The 21,033-nt window shown below is 38.0% G+C and overlaps 2 protein-coding genes across 3 annotated transcripts in view; both read left to right on the top strand.

The window, feature by feature from the left end:
• LOC139949578 (uncharacterized) overlaps positions 1-21,033 on the top strand; it is a 222,733-nt gene that overhangs the window by 48,827 nt on the left and 152,873 nt on the right. The window lies entirely within an intron of this gene.
• The window catches only part of LOC139949577 (growth hormone secretagogue receptor type 1-like), a 206,504-nt gene that overhangs the window by 41,972 nt on the left and 143,499 nt on the right, over positions 1-21,033 (top strand). For both annotated transcript variants that reach the window (XM_071947976.1, XM_071947977.1), the window contains exon 3: positions 13,876-14,155. The gene's annotated coding sequence lies outside the window, so the exon portion shown is untranslated. The remainder of the gene's footprint in view (positions 1-13,875; positions 14,156-21,033) is intronic.

The following is a 21,033-nucleotide window of genomic DNA, read 5'->3' as shown; positions in this document are numbered from 1 at the left end:
TACTGGAATCATAGTTCAAATTTTAAAAGATAGCCATGGCTTAATGTGTATGCACAATTTTTTACCCTTTCGGTAATATTTGTATAAAAGTTCTCATGGGAACAATAAATGCCTCTCGTTAAACGGCTACGGTAATTTTTATGGCGAATATTTTTGTGCACGGATAAAATGAACACAATAGCTTTTCAAGGCTTTTTTTCTGGCTCAATGCTCATACTGATTAAATGCGAAGGCGTTAATTTTTGACAATATAATAAATGATGAACAGTTTCCTCTTTACTAATGAGCGTTTTATTTTTCGTAAGAGCTAAATTATTTCATCATCACTAGCTTCGACAAGTCAACTGTGAAGGGAGAATTAATAACGATCTATAACAACTAGATATATTAACAAATGCGTAGACCTACTAATGACTATCGAGTTTTCTTTTGATGTTCCTTTTTTTCTACAAACACAAGCTAGCGAGGTTTCCTCGTACCGCATACAGTGTATCGCTATAATGCGGCTGGGCGGTACAGCGGCTACATGGTTAGATACTTTGGATACAGTACTTGCTCACTTTTAGAGCCTCTTTGTTCTGATTGGGATGAAAATGTTTAGTTTGGTAGCGGGCAAGGGACCAAGAAGACTGTTATAAGGCCATGTAAAGACAAGAACAGTAAAGCTTGCTCATCGCACTACTTCTCTTCTTGCAATGTGAATCATACCTGTACAACTAGGTAAAGTAGTTATGACAAAACAAAAACTCAGTGGTTTAAAGAGCATGGAAACAGTGCCATATTCTTTTAACAAGCATGCTCGTTTTTGTTTTTTATCAATTCAAACTAAGGGATAACTTCAAAATGCATTTTTATTGTTTTTGGAAAAATTACCATTTTTGAGGCAGAAGTGTCACAACAGGATACAATAAACCAAAGTGTTTCTCCCCAGTAGACATGCAAACCATAATGATAGCCCAATCAAAACAAAAAGGGAAATATTCCGAGAATCAATAAAACATTAAAGACAGTACAAACTTTCTTGATGTGCAAGGGGAATTAAAAAATGTGACTTTCAAAAAAGAGGCGCTGTTCACAAAACTGTTATTTTATTTTATGCAATGTCATGAAATATGATTGGGCCAGGGCCGGGGTGGGGCAAATTATAAGATTTAGGTCATCAACAAGTCCTGATCAATGTTTGGTAATGCACTAAACCTACAAAGTGCTTATAAAAAGCTGCCAGATTGATGGAATTATAGCTAACTTCTTCATGTTATAAATTCAAAATGAAGCAAATATTTCAAAATGCATTTCTCTATGTTTTCGGGGAAAAGGGTCTATTTTTGAGACAGTTCTGTTACATCAGGATACAATTGCCCGAGTTTTTCTTACCAGAAATAAAAAGACAAATTATGGCCCTGATCAAAACCGAAAGGAAAATATTCTGAGACCCCTGAAAAAATGGAATTGTGAGGGCAAAAAATATGGTAAAAATGTTGATTTTGCAAGCTCTAAAAACATACTGTAACGCACGTTCTTAAAATAGCACAAGGGTGAAATTTATAGCAATATTTTTTTGTCTCAAGTAAAGCCAAGGATGATACTTTGTAGTGATGTAAAAGGTTTTATGAAATATTTTTGTTTTTTGGTGGGGTGGAGTTGTAAATGTTAACTTTTAATAAAACAGTTTTTCATTCCCCAATATCGGCACAAAGTGGCCTAAACACAAATGAACTGTTACCATGGTAACGTGTTATATTATGATTTGAAATGTTAATGTTGTTTATTTGCACCCCAAGTCCCTACCATCCACAAAGTATAAAAAAAAATATTCCTTTTCTTTTACCATGGACACAAATGTCGATATTATGTGAAAAGACCCTTAAAAAGGCATTTTTCATGTTTTGGGGAAAAAAGTCTAGTTTTGAGGCAGTACTGGCCCAACAGGATACAATTGCCCAAGTTTTTGACACCAGATATGGAAAGACCAATGTTGGTCCTAATCACAGACGAAAGGAAAATTTTCTGAGACCCCTGGCAAGTTGACATTTTGGGGTCCAAAAATGTCGATTTTGCAAGTTCTAAAAACATACTGTAATGCATGATGCAAAAATAGCACAAGGGTGATATTTAAAGCAATAATTTTTTTCTCAAGGAAGGCCAAAGATGATACTTTGTAGTGATATAAAAGGTTTTTTGAATTAATATTGCATTTTGGTGGGGTGGAGTTGTAAATATGAGCTAAAAACCAGTTTTTCAGACCCCAAAATCGACCTAAAATGGCAAAAAATTAAAATGAGCCGTAACCATGGCAACGGGCTATATATAGAATTGAAAATGCAATTTTGTTTACTTGCACCCCAAGGCCCTTCCACCTACAAAGTATAAAAAAAATTCATTTTTTGACCGTGAGCAACTATGTCAACTATTTACCTGAACTGACTCTTAAATATAGTCTCCTACTCAAGACAGGAACTTGCAATTTACAGTACACAACTCCTCACTGCGCTTTAACCAATATACGTCAGTGGGCCTTACAGTTTACCAGCTAAATTGCTTTCTAAAATGAAAGTGTGCTCTATGCGAGTACTCCGTTGTGTTGCATATAACGGCACATCCCATAATTATGTCTGACTGTCTATAATAACGACTGTTAAATACCCTGGACAGTGGGCACTATTGGTAATTGTCATAGACCAGTCTTCTCACTTGGTGTGTATCCCAACATATGCATATAATAACAAATCTGTGAAAATTTGAGCTCACTCGGTCATCGAAGTTGCAAGATAATTCATGAAAGAAAAAACACCCTTGTCACACGAAGTTGTGTGCTTTCAGATGCTTGATTTCGAGACCTCAAATTCTAAATCTGACGTCTCGAAATCAAATTCGTGGAAAATTACTTCTTTCTTGAAAACTACTCCACTTCAGAGGGAGCCGTTTCTCACAATGTTTTATACCAACCTCTCCCCGTTACTCGTTACCAAGTAAGGTTTTATGCTAATAATTAGTTTGAGTAATTACCAATAGTCTCCACTGCCTTTAAATTTTGTACGTATTTGCTCAGCGAGCCACATTCCGGTTACCACTATTACATGCCGGCATTGGGTATCAAATTGTGTGATCACGACCACGGTGTCTTTGCGTGTTGCAAACACCCGTGTGGAAGCGTTCGTTTGAAGAGGTTCTCTGTGGGTATTTACATTTTTCGCTTGATGTGAATTGGTTTGTTGTATAGCTCTCTGTTACGCAACGGCTGGATGAAATAGTCTCTCTCGCTCTGCTTTTTTCTCTATGTAAGATGTTAAAAGGAACACGTTGCCTTGGATCGGTCGATTTGGTCTTTGAAAAGCGTTTAGGCACAATAGGGGTTTATCACTAGATTCTAGGCACTATGGGGGTTTACCACTAAGTTCTAGCATCTCTATTTCCTCAAGCATGTGCTGTCGCTCCAGTAACCTTATTCCAACTTGACAAGCTGGTCCACTTTTAGGAGGGGCGTCCATTCCGTCTTGCCATTTACTCAGCAGCGGGCCGCATTTACACCGCAGCGAGGGGTTTTCTACTGTAACACGTTTTTAACTGTTTGTTATAAAATGCATATGATTAGAAATATATTTTAAAAGTAGAATATAATTGTCCCTACAAGAAGCACTCGAAGTTGTGTGGTTTTTCTTTTACCAAGAAACTTACGTGTTAGGTCCAGGGACTTGGTTAAAGTGTTAAAAGCAACACATGTTTAAAGGCAGTGGACACTATTGGTAATTGTCAAAGACTAGCCTTCACATTTGGTGTATCTCAACATATGCATAAAATAATGAACCTGTGAAAATTTTAGCTCAATCGGTCATCGAAGTTGCGAGATAAAAATGAAAGAAAAAAAAACACCCTTGTTACACGAAGTTGCGTGCGTTTAGATGGTTGATTTCGAGACCTCAAGTTCTAAATCTGAGGTCTCGAAATCAAATTCGTGGAAAATTACTTCTTTCTCAAAAACTATGGCACTTCAGAGGGAGCCGTTTCTCACAACGTTTTATCCCATCAACCTCTCCCCATCACTCGTCACCGAGAAACGTTTCATGCTAATAATTATTTTGAGTAATTACCAATAGTGTCAACTGCCTTTAAACGTTTTGTAAGAAAAAGGGTGGCCTGCTCAATTTCCCAATCAACTTTGGACGAGTTCGCCACTTTGTGAAAACGCCGACGTAATCCCTACCTACCATTTTGAGTGCGCTCAATTAGAAGTCTTAAAGCTCCATTAATAGAAATTACCATCTCTTGATGTGTAGTTTTGCCAATATCTAGATCCTAAACCACTCATGGTCCAATTACATTGATTAATCAACTGTGACAAATTGACGAGTGTCAACTAATACAAATTTTAGTTGAACATTTGTGTGTCTGTGAACATGTTTATCCTGTTTACATCATTGGTGTCCTCTTAAGATTGATACACGTGAGGGATTAATCTGAACATCACATGCGCGCAACTCAATGATTTGTAACTTGAAAAAAACTACAGGGTCAACATCGGGGAAGAATAGCGCAACAACCTCTGTAGACTCCCTTTTCCCATAAGGTCGAAAGAGGAAAATGGGTTTGCAGATTCAGAGTCTGCTCGAGTGAGTGTAGAATTTATTAAGATACCGCTTCTTGGTAATTTCATCAGTTTTTAAAATAGAAACGACATTTTAAAATGGCTGTAATGTTATTAACCTAGAGCTTTGCCCTACCCTTAACCGTAAAGCCCCAACCATCACAAAACCTATAACCCAGATCCGAAAATACATTTTTGATTTATTTAAGAAACTGCCATGGCTCATTTTAACAGTTGGAAATCACCCATATATTCGTGCAAGCAGTCCGTGCAAAGTATTGCAGTCACCATTGCGGTTTGACCTCGGGAAATACTGCCTCATAATAGGCTATTTTGGTGGTCTAGTTGGTAAGACTACTGCTCTAGAATTGCGAAGTTCGTGGGTTCAAATCCAACCTGAGTAATATGCTTGTGTTCTTTTCCACATAGCTCTTGAATGAAAAGTGTATACAGTGCCAACACACTTGAGTGTATATTGGTAGAACCAAAACTGATATTGTGGTACATGATGTATGGCTTCATGGTTGTTTATCGTACATAAGTATGTTGAAGTCACGTTTCCAACACTTAATGGGTAAGGTTGTCCTAACTTGAAACACTGGATTGAAAAACCAAGATACTTTAAAGGGGTTTGGTTCCCTTTTGTAGATCATGGATACTCATGATATGAAGATATTATGTAATATAATTTCATATAGTTCATTATGTGTGTTCCAAGAAATGAGCAGTGACGTCATCGTAAGAGTTTTTTTTTTGTAGATTCGGTTTTATACCATGACCTGATTCCCTACTCACTATGAACAAAGATGCATGTAATATGACTTACCTGTAGAAGTGTCAGCTTCATTAGTCGTCAAGTTTTTGAGAAAATAAGTGAAAATCACATAGCGAGTTTTTCAGGAGAGTGTTGTAAATCCGTTGTACATAATTTTCCTAAAATTGTTTTACTAAATTCCCAAAAAGTACACCACCGCAGCTAGTAGTATTTAAAGGGAAGCCTTCTACCATCAGTATCTTTAAACCGTGTAAGTTCAATGAAAATCTGTGGACTTTTTTGGGGGGTATCGCACAAAGAGTACCCAAACCCTTTAATGTTGTTATCGTGTCAAACCTTCCTCAGACAACGAACTGCATCGATACCTCACCTTTGACCTTTTTTTGTGATCCAGAACATTAAAATCCAAGCTGGCTTGGTGGCCTTCACCTTCTAAGGTGTGCGAATATAAAGCTCACACTTGACGCCACATAGTGTTAAGTCGTCAATCTTTTCGGGCAAATCAATCACTTTTTGCAAGCGGCACGCGGGAGTTTGGTTAAATTCCGTTCGTGATTGGTCACTGACCCCACTTGGCTGCGTCGACAAAATTAGAACACTTGACATAGCTTTTCACTTAAAGATGGCGTAAATCTTGGACAATAGAGCTTACATGATGACGTCATCCCAACGCCATACAGAGGTAAAGCCAACGATAAGACAGTGGGAAAAGCACTTATTTGTAGGTGCCCATTGATTAATAAGATCGCCTGAAATCAATTGTGGGAATTGGGAAGAAACTTGGTCGAACCGTGTGACGCGACTTACACCAAATTCTTTCTCGAGAAGACGATCAGAGCATACTGATCGAAACGTCGAGTTGAAACCAACGGTTCTTTTTTAGAACCCCCCCCCCCCCAACTCATGTTGGGATTATCAAAACATGGTGTTACTGCTAACCTTTACTATGTAGCAATCGTAATATTATGTATTTTACGTTACTTGATGTATTTGTATACTTAACATTCACCGATGGGTTTTCAGCACACTGTACCACAAACAAACACCCTTTTGTGTTATTATGCAGGATAATTATACGAATACTAAATGATTAAGCCACTTAAGACAAACTTTAAAGGATCGGGGAAAAACAAAATTCAATCTAAAAACTCACCGATTTTGAAGTTCATTCAAAGGCCAAACCTTAAGAAAATAAGTAGGCATGGCAATGCTTAAATATGACAGATTAGACGAATGTTCAAGTTTAGATGTCCGTACTCAAGAAGAAGGAGAATGTCTTATTGTGACACAACGTATATTTACTAATAAATCTATTTGGAATCCACACCGCCACTTCACTTGGTTCTTGGCAAGCGCGGAAATTGTGGCATAAGTAGTTTTGTAATGACCTTTCGATCTCGAGTGTCCACTCGCACGGTACTCTGGGTTGGTACAGTTTTTAGCACCGTTTCCTGATTACCCATTTGCCCGTCCTGGGGAGGAGGCATTATACCATCGGATACAGAGAAACCCTTCATAATGCCCTTTTCGAAATCACGGCTTCGGCTTCAGGCTTCGTTCTCTCGTCTTAAGCCCTGAGCGCGTGAAGCCAAGCACGTGCAATATAATTGTCAAAAGAACCGCGGGGCCAAGCTAGCCTGAGCCAAATTTGGAGCCGAGGCCGTGGTTTCGAAAAGGGCCGGAGTATGAGAATTGGGTTAATAATCTCAACCTGGAAACTGGAGGTCCGTTGTCGCACGAGGCGATTTACAGGCGATCGGTTCCAGCCTTTCTCTCGATAAGAGAGATGCACTCCTCAGTTTCCAAATCATTTTCATCTGGGTGGTGAATACGTTGTTTTGTGCCGTAGAAGTGTTTTCTTTTGGCGGTGCAGCGCAGTTGGTTGCATTGCCTCCAGCTCATCTTACGTAGTGTGACAGTGCCCTTCGGGGTTTATAGCTTTGATATCCTCATAGTGAATGAGTTATTGCAACGAGGGGATGATCGTTGAAATATGTTGGTCAAAAATACTCCTTGAATCTGGAAAGTTAAGGGTTGCAACGTTGTTATAACGGATAGGCTGTTTGCGGAGCACATACTGAGGTGTGTGTTCTTAATCTACTTCAATGTGAATGTGTGTGACATCTTTTTATTGATGTTCATCTACGTATGGCTTGGTGATGGATTGAAGAGGTATCATGGCCAGGCGTTATATCCAATGGAGATGTGCTTTTTGTGGTTATTTGTGATATCTTTAATTTGAGTTTTATCTCAGTCTGGCTTTTATATAGATCATACTTTGGTGTTTCTGGCGTAGCAAAGTGTCGTAAAGGGGGTTTGTTCGTATATTGTGGTATCTTTATACGAGTATTATCTATGTCTTGCATATGGTACGGCGATATATTCTTGGAGTTATTTGTTTTATCTCTACTTTGGGTTCATCTAGGTACTTCTGCATAACAATTGTTATTGGAACTGAACGGGTTAGCTTAGAACCATTTGTTGTATTTCTAGTTCAAGTTTTGTCTGAGTATAGCCTTAGAAGGATTGTACTTTGCTACGTTGAGAAGGTTGTATAGGACATGTAAGGGTAGCCTTATAATTATTTTGTGGTATCATTTGTATTTGCTCTTTCTCAGTCTAACTTATGAGGACTGCCACAATGAGAAGGTGGTAGTCGGAAATGAGTATCTTACAACTATTTTTGCATCTCTAATTTGCCAAAAGTATCTCTAGTTTAGATAAGTAGCAGTGGGCATGAACAAATTAAACAACTGATTTTACCACCAAGCTACCAAAAATTGTCACATTTTTGTGTATTAAAATAACCCTTTTAAATTGATGTACCTTTAAAAACGTTAATTGTGTACTTTTACGGTGGACCCTTTCTAGAACGTCATTTTCTTTGAACTTGTTTTTTAATATAATCATTGTAGAGAATCCGTGTGATTTAACTGTACCAATCCAATGAAACCGCATGACAGATTTGTAAACACACGTACAATAAAAAAAACGAAGAAGAAGTAGAGAAAAAGTGTTACCACTTAAAGTGCGAGAGTTTTTAGTCAACATATCCGGTTTAATCCTCACGCCTCGTCGCAGTTTGCACAGTCGGGACATTATCGTACAGTCCAAATAAGGGACAGGTCCATTAACTACAAAGCGTATTTTCTCAGTAGTTATTTGGATTGGAACTGCGTTCGGGATGACAAATAGGCCACAGTGCCAGCGGGCCACCTGCCCCGTTGAGCCCGTAGAGAAGAGACGCTCGGAAAGTGCTCCTTTTGTACATAATCCTGAGTTTGCTCAATATCTTGATCAACCATGGCAAGATCTCCGTTTGTTCTAAATCATTGGTTTGATATGACAAACTTTTCAAATTAAAGGCACTGGACATAATCGGAAATCACTCAAAAAAATCGTTAGTGTAAAGATTTACTTGGTAACGAGCAATGGAGAGCTGTTGACAGTATAACACATCCCATTACTTGTAATCAAGAAAGGTTGTATGATGATAATTATTTTGAGTAATTACCAACAGTGTCCACTGCCTTTAATGTTTTTTTCCCTCACTATTCTCTTAAATATTCGATTGAATATTTGATGACCAATTTAGTAAAAAATGTCAAGACTTGTTGGCACACACCACGGGAGAATACTGGTCTTTGACAATATTACCAGAAGTTGTCCAGTGCCCTTCTTATAATGTTCACTCCCAGCGAAATAATCGCCATCATCGTCGTCCACGTCCAGCTTTAGGCCAACATTTATGAAACCTGAGTAACTAAACGAATTTATATGTCCTAAAGGAGTTGAGATATGGCGTATGGTTCATTTTAAAAGACCAAGCGTAACGTTTCCGTTTGTTGAAGTCCATGTTTGTACGTCAATATTTACCATAATTTTTAATGGACAGCAACTTGTAGTTAATGAAAGCCATAGATGTTCACCTTTTCAAGTGCGTTCAATTGAGTGTGGTTGAGCACTGACTTACGTCAGGTTTCAGTGAGTGTTATTAGTGCTGCTGAGTTGTATTGGTTAGGCTTGAGTAAGATGTACCAGTTAAGCTTGAGTTAGTTGTGATGGTTAAGCTGGAATAGTGGCATCAATTAGGCTCGAGTTATTTGATTGGGTTTAGTTTTAACCTAACTATGCCGGCAAACTTTGTCTGTGCCCAGAATTGGCGCTTTAGCTGAAACGCATTTTTGCAATTGTGATCGTCGTAGACGAAAGAAAAGTGTTTCTTTTAATCGACTTGCATAAGTGCGATGACATTTTGACTTAAAATAACTGCGTGACCTCGTGAATGTTTCGTAATTTAGTGAACAGCAGAGAGTCCATAATGAAAGTCCTATGCAAGCAGCGCTTGACCACTCGGCTACACAACCCCTCTGCGTGCAGCGCTGAATCACTTAACTGTGACATCTTCACGGTTCTGCCATTTCACAAATTACTCAATCTTAAAGGCAGTGGACACTATTGGTAATTACTCAAAATAATTATTAGCATAAAACCTTACTTAGTAACGAGTAATGGGGAGAGGTTGATAGTATAAAACATTGTGAGAAACGGCTCCCTCTGAAGTACAGTAGTTTTCGAGAAAGAAGTAATTGTCCACGAATTTGATTTCGAGGCCTCAAGTTTAGAACTTGAGGTCTCGAAATCAAGCATCTAAAAGCACACGACTTCGTGTGACAAGGATGTTTCTTCTATCATTCTTATCTCGCAAATTCGACGACCGTTTGAGCTCAAATTTTCACTGGTTTGTTATTTTATGCATTTGTTGAGATACACCAAGTGAGAAGACTGGCCTTTGACTATTCCCAATATTGTCCATTGTCTTTAAAGGCACGGAACACTATTGGTAATTACTTAAAAATATTTGTTAGTTTATAACAATCTTACTTGGTAACAAGCAATTGAGAGTTGTTGATAGATTAAGACATTGTGAAAAACGGCTCCCTCTGAAGTAACGTAGTTTTTGAGAAGTGTTTTCTCACACAATTAATCGAAAACTTCAGACCTGAAGTTTTTTATTGTGCATCTGAAAGCACATTGTACAGCAGGGGTGCTTTTTCTTCTTTCATTAATTCAATGCAACCATTTGAGCCTAAATTTACACAGGGTTGTGGGTATGCATTATTTTGGGATACACCAAGTGCAAGAACCAAAAGGTGTGAAGCCGATATCACCAAACTCTTCCTAAACTCAGGATCAATCTTAGGACTTGAGACGAATTAAGTCCGTATCGATAGACGATAGGCGCATTGAACCCGTCCTAAGTTTGGACGAGTTACTCGTCCTAACTCGAGGTTTTTTTATATATATATTTTTTTATGCAAGTCGCCTGACACACAAGGCCTGAAGGCCACTTCAAGATGTGGGCTTCAAGGTGTTTTTCAAGAGGCCATTGCCACCTACTCCTAGGGCTGAAACAGGGTTACCCCTTTCACAGTCCATACGAATGTAGGCTTGGGTATCTTCAATTCGAAGCCCCGGTAGAGCAGAAAGCACTACCTCCCCAATTTTATGTAACAAGTGTCACGACCGGGATCCGAACCCACACCCTGCTGATCAAACACCAGTGCTTGAATCCGGTGCTCTTAACCGCTCGGCCAAGACACTGCCAAAATAGGACTAAATAGGACTAATCCTAGCGTTTCGTGAAATCGGGTGCAGTGCCTTTAAAGTAAAATCTGTCATTAAGATTCCTGTTTTATTTTGAGTGACTTGTGTTGAAAGATCCTCCCCCGTCAATAATGCATGGTATGAAACTCCACATGGAATTATATGATTAATTCTGACCGGAGAAAGTTCGCCTGACCTCATCATGAATATTTACAAAAAAAGAACTGCCCTGGAACTAAGTAAACTATCAGATGTGAATGTCCCTCATTAGCCCTACGCAGAGGAAGGTCACTGTATGAGTGAGATTAGTTAACTTACACGGGTCAAATCCATTCGTTTCATAAGAGATTAACTTGCGTTATTTAAACTTAAAGGGGAGGTACACGTTTGGTAATTACTCAAAACAAATATTACCTTAAAAACTGAATTGGTAACGAGCATTGGAAAGCTGTTGATAGTATAAAACTTTTTGAGAAACAGCTCCCTCTGAAGTAGCATAGATTTTGAGAAAGAGGGTATTTCTCACTAAAAATAACAAAGGACTTCTAGCCAGTAGTCTTTTATTCCTATCTGTACCAGCAATGTTCGTAATTAGTTTTTTGAAATGTTTACTACAAGGTTTGCTGGAGTTACAACAACTAAAGTATGGTGTAGCAAGGGGTATGCTGCAGTGAGACCGCAGTTCATGCATATTGATTTTTTCCTCTTTCTAGGCAAAGTATACTTTTGGTTTTTGGAACCCTTCGATTGTTTTAAAGGGAAGGTACACTATTGGTAATTGTCAAAGACCAGTGTTCCCACTTGGTGTATCTCAACATATGCATAAAATAACAACCCCCTGAACATTTGGGCTCAATTGGTCATAGGGGTTGGGAGGAAATGATGAGAGAAAAAACACCCTTGTTGGACGAATTTGTGTGCTTTCAGATAGGAATAAAAGACTTTTAGCTAGAAGTATTTTAGATTTTTAGTGAGAAATTACCTCTATTTCAAAATCTATGCTACTTTAGAGGGAGCCGTTTCTCACAATGTTTTATACTATCAACAGCTCTCCAATGCTCGTTACCAAGTCAGTTTTTAAGTTACTATTTGTTTTGGGTAATTACCAAACGTGTACCTTCCCTTTAATACTCTACAGATATACAATAAAACTACATGTGAACATTTCATTTCAAAGTTTGTTGCGTTTTTGAGAAAAAGTCCGAAGCGGTTATGTCCCCACATGAGGAATAATCTGTGATAGGAATACACTTTCTGAGTAACGTTTCTCAGGTTCAGATTCAAGGACACTGGACACCATTCGTAATTGTCAAAGACCAGTCTTCTCACAGTATCTCAACATATGCATAAAATAACAAACCTGTGACAAAATTGAGCCCAATCGGTCGTCGAAGTTGCGAGATAATAATGAAAGAAGAAAAAAAACACCCTTGTCACACGAAGTTGTGCGCTTTCAGATGCTTGGTTTCGAGACCTCAAATTCTAAATCTGAGGTCTCGAAATCAAATTCGTGGAAAAATACTTCTTTCTCGAAAACTACGTTTCTTCAGAGGGAGTCGTTTCTCACAATGTTTTATCAACAGCTCCCCATTACTCGTTACCATTTATGGTGTTATGCCGATAATTATTTTGAGTAATTGCCAATAGTGCCCACTGCCTCCAAGGGGATAAACACTGAGCTATTTTCCAATTACCACATTTACCTAAAAGTGAAATGACCCTCAAAATGCTTTATTCTTTCGAAAGCTGCTGTACTTCATAACCAATTAAGTTAGCATTTCAATTAATTTTAAGCACCATTACCTTAGGGCACTATGATATGAATAGTTTATTGTGCATGATGGATCAATTATAGTATGGTTGGGGCAGAGAGGATGTTCCAGCCTGCATCATATGATGTTCTTTGTTAAAATATAATTATTTAGATAAATTGAACACAATGTCCACAGATTTACATTAAACTTACACCGTTTGAAGATGATGATAGTAGAAAGCGTACGTTAAAATATTACTTGCTGAGGTGCTGTAGTTTTTGAGAAATTGGTAAGACAATGTCATGAAAATATGTTTTTACATCCTAAAATAATTTTCGTCTCATGATCAGTGAGACGAAAATTATTTTCATGACATTGTTTAACTCATTTCTCAAAAACTTCAGCACCTCAGCAAGTAATTTTTTCAGGGAAGCTTTCTACGTTTATTATCTTCGAACTGTGTAAGTTTAGTGTGAATCTGTGAACATTGTGTTTTTGTCCTACAAAAAGTACATAGACCCTTTAAACAACAGTTAGTTACATCATAGAATGAACACCAAACCTTACTACTTTGCTCCAGTAATTTGCATGCTAGTAATATCCAGTAAGTTGACTTGATGAGGAAATTAACCCATAGATTTTAATGACACCCCGTAATCTCTAGACACCCCTGAATGGGGCGACCGAGGCCCACTGCCACCCTGTGAAAGACTCGGTGCTCAAATCACACATGTAAACCACCTTGTCGGTCAACGCTAAAATAGACGTTGTATACAAGCATAGTATGAATTCGGACTAAGTGTAACTCTTCAGAATTTTGTTAACACATCCATACATATGTCAAAGTAACAACCCGATTCCCCTAAACTGTTCGTAAAATAAAGATATCAATAGTCAAGTTTGAGGTCATAATAATATTCGTCGAACCATGATTCCACAACTTTACAGCTACTCAAGAAACCATGCATAATCAACCGCTCTGTGCGAGAACGAAGTTGACGCAATAATACACCCTCTTACATAAATGAAACAGTCCTTACTTTTTGGACCAATCGCAGTCTACCTAATTTGCATCACTTTAGAGAGTGATCCCGCCCACCTGCCACTTATCACTTTCATTTATGTGGTTGTGGGTTTTTCGTTTCTTCACTCTACAGAGCATGCCGTGTGTAGTCACACACAGCCAGTGTATCTGGAAGCTGAAACATACGCCGTGTTGTCGGAGGAGCTGTATGTGGTGCATTGCTGGAATTCAGGAACTGTTTCTCCCGTGTGGACCGCCTGTGTTTAATTTATATGAGAGACAAGATTGAGGAAAGAATTGTCACTTTGTGAGGATCTGAAGGGACGACAGAGCTGTTTAATATCGAGGATTCTTGTTTGCAAAATACTTTGGAGGTGTGGGAATTTAACGAGCGAAACTGGATAATGATAGTGGTGAGTTGCATTTTTCTTTTCTTGTTTTGAATGGCTCGCCGCGGGCATAATACTACTATATTTTCAGATTAGTTTGATCCGTTTGTCCTTTTGATGTTCCTTATTTTTGCTCGTTGTCGTTGTCGGACTTTTTGCATGGTGAGACGAGGTAACCACCCATGTCTGCGTTTTAATAAAGCGTGTTAAAAAAAGAACAGGACGATTAGAAGCGTTGTGTTTGAATACAGTGAGCGATTTAAAATAAATAAAAGTAAAATACCCTCTTCCTAAACAGAAGAACAAATAACAAACAATCAACAAACCCTTAAACTGTTATAGTCCAAGCTGTACTCAAAGTATAGAATCGATATGCAACTTTGGCACCAAACTGTTGGTTTATAGTCCCCTCTCCCCTAACCCAAGAGCCCAGACGTCGGCGACGGCAAATTACAACGCGAAGTCTACCACTCATCTACCACTCATCCCCTGATCATTCCAATAAGCCCATGTTGACAGACTTCTTCACATACACGTAATTACACAAAGAAAGGATGAGGCAATTGAACCGTCAAGCAGTGAAGTAATACCATTACACTCGTTGTTTCGAACCGCACATTTGCGTACTAGCTGCCGTTTCTTATTTTAAAGGGGCTGATGCATACTCAATTTTAAAGGCACTAGTAATAACTTGAAATAATGGTTATCATATCAACTGGTAACAAGAAATGGAGAGCTGTTGATAGCATAAAACATCATGAGGAACGGCTCTCCTCTGAGGTGTCGTAGTTTTTGAGAAAGACGTAATTTCGCACTCAAAAATGAGAAACTGGTCTTCGACAATTACCAAAGTATACTTTGCATTTACAGCAACACTTTCAGTTTAAATAGAACAGTGTAGTGCTACCCGAACCGTTCGTATAAACTCTACCCAAAAGGAACGAGTGGATATGAATAAATAAAAAGAACATGCCTAAAACATCTTATTTATTACCAATCGGTAATGGTAATGTTGTTGGTACAGTCATTTGACAACGCCTAATCCACAGTATGAATAATGTAGAATTGTACGTTTATTACACTGCATTGGCGATTGCTGTATATATACGCGGTTCATTTCTTCGGGGCACACCGTCTGCTGGACGAGTTGGCGCCTAGGTTGCCGTGTATTATTATTCCGTCAGGAATTATACTTTTTATTTGTTTTTCTTCATCTACGATATAATGGGCGTGGAATGCTTTCGGATATTTTCGTTTCAAGGATATGAGTGTATCATAGGGCATAGGCCGATGCCAAAATTCATGAGAGCGTGGACAGTTTTGTTGGTTTGATGTCTTCAACAAAAAATATCTTTTGTGTAAAGTGTATACCGGCAACTGTCCGTTAAAGTAAAATGAACAGAACCTTATAGGTTTTTTTTTTGAAAGAATATTAACAACACAATTAAGTAACGAAATAAAGAAATAATTAAATGAAATAATGTAAGTTAAATAAAAGTTTATTAATTTTGGTTTTTACCCATACACCGATGTGTGTTAGCACTGTATACTCAGTACTTTCCCGAGTCCTGTGAAAAAATAATCACAGGCATGTTACTCGGGTGGGATTCGAACCCACGACCCTTGCAATTCTAGAGCAGTGTCTTACCAACTAGACTACCGAGGTTGCCCGGCAGCTAGAGGCAGTTCGAATCCTATGTTTTGGCAGCGGGTACCGCAACGATATAATAAAAGTTTAATAAATAAATAAATTAATTATATAGTAACACAAAGAACAAATAGACAAAATTAAACCCAGAAAACCAAGTTTTGATTAGACAAAATTAAACCCAGAAAACCAAGTTTTGATTAGACTTATATCTGCAGCCTCAATTGTAGCCCCAAACCCGAACTCCGCCCAGCCGACTTCTTACCCCAACAATGTACCTCCAGGTGCATAATGTAACCCAGTCTTGCAGCTTAATGTATGGCCTTGATTGTTTTACATTATTGAGACTTCATTTTATGTACTCTTTGGTGGCTTTGGTGACATTCAGGTCCATGCTACCTTTAAGCCTTTTGTACAAATAGTTTCATGCTACATTTAGGCCTGGCGTGCATTTAGGTTTGTGCTACTTCTGGGGCTTGGGTAATGTGGTAAGTTTCCTGCAGCATCTATGGGATGTTGATATACGTAGTTTCGTCCTACATTCAGGGCTTTTTTTACACTTAACTTCATGCCACATTTAGGCTTGGGGCCAATTTCATAGAGCTGCTAATTTTGCTTAAGCACGAAAACAGCTCGCTCATTTTACACATGTTACTGGCCAACATTTTATGCCATATATATTGCTTGTGACTGGTATTTAACTGTTGTTTACTTAGCATAACAATTGAGTGGAGTCTTGGCCGGTAATCTGATTTTACTAAACAAGGATTTGTTTGGCTTAAGCAAAAATTTGTGCTTAAGCAGCTCTATGAAATTGGGCCCTGGTGTGCCTTTAGGTTCGTACTACATTTAGGGCTGATGATGTACACTTGTTTCATGATACATGTAGGTCTGGTTTGCGTTTAGGCTCTTGCTACATCTGGGTCTTGGGTAGTTTTGTGCTTCATTCAAGGATTTGGCACATTCGGTTTCACGAAACATGTAGGCATTGCGTGCATTTGGGTTCGTGTGCATTCTTCAACCTCATGATACATTAAGGCTTAGTGTGCACATAGGTTCGTGATAAGTGTAGGCCTAGTGTGCATATAGGTTCGTGCTACATTCGGTGGTTGGATACTTTAGTTTCCTACTGCCGGTTCGTGCTCCAACATGTGCTCCAATATACCCGCGGTACAATCTTGATATCGAAGTGCATTTAGGGGACGCACAGACAATACATGGTGGTCACAAATTATGCCTATTTTTTTAGTAAGACTATACTTTGAGATGCGTTTACTTCTTTAAAAAAGACAGTTGGAACCTGATGTGAATTTAAGCTACACACTTAGCTTCCACAAGCCCTTATTGTTGACAGAGTAAATCTAGAAGACACGGTTGCTGTCTCTGAGCAAATACAGGTATCTCTATCCGTGCCCCGGTGCATCCTGCAGTATATCGTTTCATCTGGTACAGTGCTTTTTGCTTGAAATGTTACCGTCCATGTTGTAATGAGATTTGTATTCATCTTAAAGCCATTGAACACTTACGGAACAGACAAAAAAAGTTCACAGATTTACAAATGACCTACAGGGTTTACAGAAGGTAATGGCGAAAGACTTCTCTTGAAATATTATCCCATGAAATGCTGTATTTTTTGAGAAAACATTAAAACAATTATCAATTCTCGATATCATGAGTTACGGGTTTATTTTAAAGACATGTCATGACACGGCGAAACGTGCGTAAACAGGATAACATAACTTTTTAAATTAGATTGCTAAACACAAATAACACTTCGTAAAAACCGAAACACACAACCTCAGAACCAAAACCGGAAAGCGAGATTTGCCTGCATCAGAGCCCTGTAAGCCAATGAATATTGAGATAGGCCCACATCACTTAGTAGGGGAAAACGCTGTTCAATATGCGTATCTTTGGATGAAGTGGCAAAGCATGTAAAGTGGAAACACAAAGTGGCAAATCTAGCGATACATTTTGTCATGCTGATTTGTGTAATTATGAAACTATAACTTGTTCATTCCGCTTTCGAACTCAATCTGAGAAGCGTTTCTGCAATAACTCTTCTCAGATTCAAATGTTGGTGCTGCCAACTGATATTACTGGCGAAGCACGATAAGTGGAAACACAAAGTGGCAAACCTAGCGATACGTTTGTCATGCTGATTGTTAGTGCAACTAGGAAACTCTTACCTGTTCGTTCCGCGTTCGTAGACTTGGTAGACCACTTAATTCAGGATTCGGTGCTTTATAGGATTCGGGTACTTTTTCAAAATGTCCACAGATTTACGTTAAACTTTCAGGGTTTGAAGATAATGGTAGTGGAAAGCTTCTGAGAAGTTTTTGAGAAATGAGTAAAACAAGTTTCAACTGAGACGAAAATTATTTGTTTTACTCATTTCTCAAAAACTACAGCACCTCAGTAAGTAAAATTTCAAGGGAAGCTTTCTAGTATCATAATCTTCAAACTGTGTAAGATTAATGATGATATGGAAATTGTGTTTGTGTTCGGAAAAAGTACATAGACCCTTTAAAGGCAAAGTGTACCTTGGGTTTTGGGAACCGTTTGATTGGGAATAATTTAATCATACAATAAATGTAGATGTATATGCAATAAAACTAACATGTGAAATTATATTTCATTGGTTGCGTTTTTGAAATATCACTGAAATTCCGGAGCGAACTTATAATGTCCACGTCGCCAATATGAATACACAATCTGAGAAGCGTTACTGCAGTAACTCGTCTCAGGTTTCAAATTTGTGCGCTGAAAACTAATATATTTTATACACAAGCACATTACTTTGAAGTGAAATGTTTCTCAAAATGCTTTACAGTATAGCGGAAGCTGCTGTTATTTTTAATAATGATTACCTAACATTTAAATTCCCTTTAAACGGTCAGCAATTCCCTTAATGCAATTATAGACTTGCATGATCATTCTTGATCTTGGTAACTTTAAACTTGGAGACAGTGTTATGATGAGTGTAGTAATAATTTGTGCAAAGACCGATTTGCCAAGTTTTTTTTATGGTTGACATGTAGGTCAATTCGTGGGAACCGCCTAATTGATTATAAAGCCGTGACATAGATTGTGAAAGAAATTTTCCTAAAGTACACAATGAGTGTAAAAGTGCAACCACACATACCTATAGCATCACAACGTGAACAAATTTACCATTGTATCACAGTTGTATTTCTTGTAATGTACTTGGATTGTGTCTAAAATCAATAGTGCATGATGAATGAAAGCCGAGCCTAACAAAGTAAATAGGCCACTGTGTGGGGACAACACAAAGTCGAGCGTTGGAAAAACATTCGTCATAATGACTATTGCGTTATACAGCGGTATCGGGTACCCAGTGGCGTATTGTCTGACATGGGGGGTATTCATGTACATGTCCTGGCCTAGTTTACCTTGTATATTGTATACAAACAAGGTTCACGGTAAAGATGTCTTGTTATGTTGAAACTTATGGTAGAGCTACTAGCATTGGATTGGGTAACACCATAACAAAAAGTGAATAGATTTTTTTATATTTTTTATTCTGGAATCTGATTTATTAAACCGTTTTTTAAGGAAAGCTAGTCCTCCAAAGACATATTTCTGCCTGGAATTCCTTCCCAGCATTTGCAAATATTCAAATCATCGTTTATATGATCATTATTTAACCTTATTTAAAACAAAAAATGGCTTGTAGGCTAAACGAAACAAGCATTTATTCAAAACTTATCCCGATTCCATATGTTCTAAATGGATTTATGGCAATTTACTAGTGCTCACTTTTGCTTTTGTGCTTATTTGGTTCGTTTTCCTTATACCGATTTGTTATGAAGCAATGTATAATACACAAGATAAGAAGTTACAACTAAGTTTAAGGTGACGGGAGGCCATTTGAAATCACGCATTTTTTGCACTAAAGAAGTATGCAAATATACTGCAGCGAATCTGGTTTAAAGAAGGTTTGAGGTAGCCATATCGTACAGTAAAAGGTTATGTGTGTTCTTAAAGACATCTCTTCGCTTCCCGTATTTTCAAGTGCGCTTCAACATTTCCTTATCTACTTCAAAAGGGAAAAGAACAAGTTAATCTACCCTTTAATAGCCCATCAGTATGTAGGTCTGAGGTTACTTGCCTTAACAATCACTTTAGAAAATACCCTTATCCTTGAAAGCTATCTCTTTTAAAACCTCGCAAAATGCATATCAGTGCCGGGTATTTACAACAACTTATCTACAATATTTCATTCAAACTTGACAAGGTCGTGGGCCTAAAGGTACATCAAGTCATACGAGATTAGTGTGTTACGTGCAAGCTGATCTTAAAAAACCCTTAAAAACCCCTCCCCGGGAGTGCGTGACCGATGGGCGCCATTTCCCGCCAAACTCCAAGCAAACAAGATTTACCCGTTTCAAAACCAATCTCGTGTACGTCTGAGCGTGTACGTCATGCCGTAAGTTTGATTGAGCGGTAAATCCTAATATTGGTGTAATGAACCTTTTTTTTACATGATTGGTTTTTGGAAGTAGAGCACATTTTATTCAATTGGGATCTACTTTTCATCAGACGATCTGTAATGAACAAACATGCGGTCACGTGGTCAATAAAGCATACACATAATGGTTAAAGTGTTGTGCACGATCACGAAAACATGGTCCTTAATTGCTCATAATGGTGGAGCAAGGGAAGGGACCGTGGGTGAAGACCAGCTGATCAAAAACATTGATCCCTCTCGTACCACGCAGTCAAAAACAAATGATAAAAAATTGATATAAAATAATTATGGTAAAAAAAAATACAAAAAAATGACAGTTCAACAATTCAATGCTTTTTTTTTTTACCAGTGTCTTTTAATTTTTTTTTCCATCTGTTTTTATCTTCATTGGTGGTGACCATCATCGTTCATCTTGATTTGGAATATGGTTTTAGAACATCTTAGCTTTTTGCCGTATTTTCGAGTTTCAAACATTATTATAAGTAGACAAAAAAAAACACATAAAACAGACCAGGGAACAGTACAGTAACAGGTACACAAACACACATCGGACATTAAAACAAACACATGTAGTAAGAATACACAAACAGAACAACACACGAAACCCCAATTAAGTACAACAGACCAAAAAAACACAAAAAAACACCAACAACAACATAAACACAAACACACCAACAAACACCCCAACGAACAAACAAACAAACAAACAAACAAACAAACAAACACCTCAACAACAGACAACTTACAAAAAATTAATTTAGA

This window comes from Asterias amurensis, chromosome 17, assembly GCF_032118995.1.
Source record: "Asterias amurensis chromosome 17, ASM3211899v1".
Lineage (NCBI taxonomy): Eukaryota > Metazoa > Echinodermata > Asteroidea > Forcipulatida > Asteriidae > Asterias > Asterias amurensis.
This window is presented reverse-complemented; position numbering and strand designations above follow the sequence as displayed.